The sequence below is a fragment of the Drosophila willistoni genome, unplaced genomic scaffold (genome assembly GCF_018902025.1).
Source record: "Drosophila willistoni isolate 14030-0811.24 unplaced genomic scaffold, UCI_dwil_1.1 Seg485, whole genome shotgun sequence".
Lineage (NCBI taxonomy): Eukaryota > Metazoa > Arthropoda > Insecta > Diptera > Drosophilidae > Drosophila > Drosophila willistoni.
This window is the reverse complement of record NW_025814416.1, coordinates 657,178-662,504: the sequence shown is the minus strand read 5'-3', so window position 1 is coordinate 662,504 and position 5,327 is coordinate 657,178.

Below are 5,327 nucleotides of genomic sequence, written 5' to 3'. Positions count from 1 at the left end.
ATTTCTATTTCTTTTCTGTTTTCATCTGTTTCGGGTTTCCTTTTAAGCAATAAGGAATTAGTTATTTTGATTAAATCGTTTATCTTATTTTCTACTAGGTTATTAATGATTACTTGTTTATAATTATTTTTTAGCTGTTCGTTAATTTTGTCAATTACAATCTTGTGGTCTTGATGATCTGGGGTACCCGCGAGCCACTTCCACGCTTTTCCAAGTATATCGAGAGAGCGTTTGGCTCTGAATCTCATCGGCTTTAGTCATAGATTGACATAGATTGTGCCACCTGGGTCGTAAATTCTTATCCGTTCTTTCTTCGTATTATGATATTGTAAGTCTGAGTCCTGCTTATCTGAAATTTTCTTTGAAATCTTTTTCCTTTCGAGTACTAGTTTTTCCGGTGAATGCGGTGAATTGGAAAAAATGCTTCTATTGGTTTTTTATTAGTGGTACTATGAATCGTTTTGTTATACTCATATACGGCTCCAAATATTAAATCTTCGAATTCCAATTCCGGATGCTCAGGCATCTCATCATTTCTGTGAATGCAGAATGAAATCTTTCTACCTGACCATTGCTAGACGGGGAATATCGTGCAGTTGTATGGACGCTTATACCTAGCTGGTTATTCAAAAGGAATTTTATTGACTCGAAATTTAGGGATTTTTCATTGTCCATCAATACTGTTTTGGTCAAGCCGAAAGCTATTAAAAACTCGCGTAGCGTAAATGTTCTGCCGCTTTTGAATGTACTAGTTTTATTTGCGCATACTTTGAGAACTGGTCTATTGCTGTTAGGATAATTTTATTCTGTGTTATGTAAAAGTCCATGTGTATTATTCCACCTGGATAACTCGGAATGGGTGTTGGTTGGATTTCTTGATTTGGGGGGTGCCTTTAATATTTGGAAAGTTTGCATGTCTGGGACGTTTTTACCACTGCTTCTACATTTTTATACCATACACCCATAGGGTGAAATGGTATATTTAAAAGTCGCCAAAATGTATGTAACAGGCAGAAGGAAGCTTCTCCGACAGCACATAGTACATATATTCTTGATCAGGATCAACAAACGAGTCAATCTAGCCATGTCCGTCTGTCCGTCCGCCCGTCCGTCCGTCCGTCCGTCCGTCTGTATGAACACGCAGATCTCGAAGACTATAAAAGCTAGAGCCACCAAATTTGGTATGTAGACTGGTGTGGTATTTAAATATATAGAGTTATTTTGAATTTTGGCCACGCCCCCTTACGCCCCCAGAATTTACATGAAACTGTTTTTTTTTTAAAGTATAACAGATAAAGACATCAAGTTTGGTTTATATACTCGCTTAGTTAGCGCGCAGAAAATAATTGTTCCAACTGTATGGAACAATGTAAACCAGCCTAATAGACGCGCAGATATTGATTATTTAAACATTTTGCCCATTTCTCATTTCCGCTCCCGCAAATTAAACAAAACTGATTTTCTCGAAAACTAACAAAGCTAAAGTCACTAAATTTAGTATGTATACTAGCTTAGTATGCGCGCAGAATATATATATTTTAATGTGTTGTCACGCCCACTTCTGCCTCCACAATTTAGAAAAAACCGATTTTTTGACCATCGCAATCAAGTTTGGCAGACTAATTAATCTTATCCATTTCTACCAAACTACATCCAAAATATACGTATGAACGTATTTTGCTACGCGATCCATAAGGGCAGAATTGGCCGTTGGCTAGTGGCGGCACTAGAGTGCGTTTGTAGAGTGAGCGAGATAGCATATGGTATGAAGCATGTTAAAACGATTTAATAGACATACATTTGGTTTGCGAAATTTGAAATATTTGTTTCACCTGGTGTATGGTATACCCAAGTCGGCGAGTCGACTTACTTCATTTTTTTATACCGGGGAAAAAAACCTTCAATAGAATCTGTTTTTTATTTTCTACTGCATTTCTATGAGCTCTGACATGTCTTGTTGCTGGCTATTGACATTGAGTTCTGTAGTTCGAACCTGCGTGAATCTTGCTTTATAGTTCCTAAAATGTTCCGGGAATATCGACTGGATTTTTCCCATGATACTTCTGGAAGTGAAGATACCATTTACTATTCTAGGATCCATTTTTGCTTTAAAAATTGTTACAAGATCACTTTCCGAATTATTTCTCCTTACTACCGTATGTCTTTGATATGTAGGAAACGGTAGTTAACGCCAGTGAGAATTATTATTTGGTTTTTGAAGACGTTAATGGGAATGTCTATTGTTGGTATAAGTTCGTGACCTATGCTTTGGTCACTATGCACTGTAGCTGCTGACGTACTGCTAGCATTTATGCTAGTAGGATTCCTAGAAAATGCGTCTGCTAGCACATTTCAGCTACCCGGATTATAATTCAACTCGTAGCTGTACTCCTCCAGGTAACTTTTCCACTTTTTGTTATTTTTTGGACTGAGTGCATGGGTATGCGGTTGGTGGTTTTTAACGATTGTCACTTTTGACTTGCCATAAAGGTACATCCTCAGTTTTTCCAAGGACCATACTAAGGCTAGCATTTTCCTCTCATTTGTAGCATAATAATCTTCCGTTTAAGATAATGCTCTGGATATAAATGTGATTGGTCTCCCATTTTGTTCCCGCGACGCACCTATTGCTATATTCGAGGTATCTGTGGTCAGATGAAATTCTCGATTGAAGTCGGTGTACACTTATACTACATCTTGTGAAACTAATGCGTTCTTTACTTTTTGAAAAGATTCGAACTCTTCTTTGCCTAAACGAATTTCAATTTTGTTAGAGACATGCTTCTTTGTTTTCCCGTGTTCGCCACACAATAAAGCTGTAAAGGGTCTTGCTAGTTTCGCAAAATCTTTGATGAACCGCCTATAGTAGCGGGCTAACCCCAAGAAGGACCTTAGTTGTTTTAGGTTCTTTGGTGTGGGAAAATTTTAATAGCCTGCACTTTTTCTGGGTTGGTTTTGACGCCTTCCCTTGATATTAATACACCTAGGAAATCAACGCTTTGTTTGAGAAATTTACATTTGTCCACTTGTACCTTCATATTCGCTTCTGACAGGGTAGAGAATACCTCAGCCAAATGGCGGAAGTGTTCCTCCTCAGATTTGCTGAATTAAAATGTCTTCAAGGGCTCTTTGGAATATTGATGGGGAGTTTTTAAACCAGAAGGGAAGTCTGGTAAATTCGTATTGCGAATGCTGTTTTTTCAATATCAGATTTTTTTTATCTGATGAAATCCACTTTTAAAGTCGAGGGCGGAGAAATATTTATTGTTGCCAACTGAGCAATCATTTCTCCAATTTCTGGAATAGGATATTTATCCGAAATGGTGACTGTATTTAATTTTCGATAGTTGATGACCATCCTATATTTTTTCCTACCTAGACTGTCACTTTTCTTTGAGACAATCGATACGGGGGAATTAAAAGTCCACCGTGAGGGTCGTATTATACCATCTTCTAGTAGTTCTTGAATTTGTTCTTCAACTACTTCTTTTAGAAAAGTTGGGTACGGGTAATGTTTTGTATAGATGGAGTGTCCGACATCGTTCGAATTTCTCCTTGGACGTTAGTAGCATAGGTCAGCTTCATATCTGGGCTCGCAAATAGCGATTTATACGCTTCTTGAAGTGTTTCTAGCTTTAACTTTTGATGGCCCGAGAGTTGATCTGAATTGATCGTGTGGACCTGCTGGGTTTGCATTTGTCTCACTTTAACAACATGAGAGTTGTTGACATGTAACAAGTTCTTTCCCACATCTATAATGGTATTAAGTTCTTATAATGTGTCATTGCCGAAGAAATTATAGGTTTATTGGGTTCATTGAAAAGACCCAAGTGGACATGTTCCGTAATTTGGATGCGTCCACTTACAGTTCTCGCATAGAACTTGTGCTCATTTGGTTTTATGTTTCTAGCTATTTCTGGTTGAATGTAATTTTTGTTTGAACCGGTATCTATTAGAAAATTGTTTATTGTCCCGTCTTTGTCCAGGACTACAAAATACGGCAATGAGGTACACTTCATCCTAAAAAATTGACGGTATCCTTGATTTGTGGGTGAGGATCTTGGACTAAGGCTCGTGATACCTCGTTATTTTGCAGCATTAGATCGGACAGGTCACCCTGAGTGGTGAAATATTCTTGTTGTTGTTGATACTCTGAAAATTGCGAGTATGGAACTACTTGGAAGTATTCCTCTTGCTCCTGGTCTTCGGACTGAACTTCAGTTGTATTAATTTGAGGCTCTTCTTGCGGTGGAGTACCGTATGGTTCGTTTGAGTTTCGGCTCCAATGTGAAACTGCCTTTGAATTTTATTCGGGAAATTTGTGTTAGACTGATTTACTCTTATTAGCAAGACTGGTTGTGGGGATTGATATTTAGCCTGTTTATGTAATTTAATTCTCTGGTCATAATGGAACCATCTACTTCCATGGGTGTAGGTTTTCGTGTAGGTTTTGGTTGAGGTTTTGGGGCGAGAGGTCTGGGTGGGGCATTAAAGAGTGCTTGGTTATTGTTTTGGACTGGACTATTCTGGGGGGTTTTATAGTTCTGGGGAAAGTTATTCTGGGGTATAAACGGATTTTGCATCTGTCTGGGGTTGTACCAGTTGATGTTGCTGTGTGGCCTAGGGGAAGTACCGGAAAGTACGTCAATTGGAGGGGGGGAGTGTTGATTCTAGTATATTGTACGGGTTTATGCGCTATATTTGGACGAGGGTGTTGGTAACCGAGGCCGAAACAATTTTTAGTATCTTTGTTATTTAAGTTTTCTATCATTTGCAACGCATGTTGTACGTTAAGAGGCTGCGCCATACTTAACCTGTCTGATAGGTCATCATTCAGGCCCCTAATAAAAGTATCTAGGGCTCTGTCCCTTATCTGTTTTGACATGACCATCCTAACCTCGGGACTGTGTCCCACTCATGGAAAATAATTGGTATTCTAGTGTACCCAAATCTCGTCTATCCGAATACTCTTCCAAAAGGCATTTCGAGATTACCTCCCAATGTAATGCGGTATCATTCACTTTTAGTACTATATTTGCATGGGCCGTAATTTTGTCTCTGACCGTCAACAAGATCGCAAAATATTTCAGTGTTCCTTGTAAAGGAGCAAAAACCTCCATTACAAACCTACATTTTGAAAAAAATTAAGAAAAAAGCGAAAATAAGCAAATTCGCGGCGCGATTCCGTTTAGAAAGAAAAAATTTTAAATGGAAATGGCTTTCGATTCACAGAATAGTTGTTAGTAGGAATAAATATCTTAAGGGTTAGCTGGAATTGGGTACTCCGTCTTTCGTTTTTCGATTTTTTCTAATTGATCTTAAGGGGT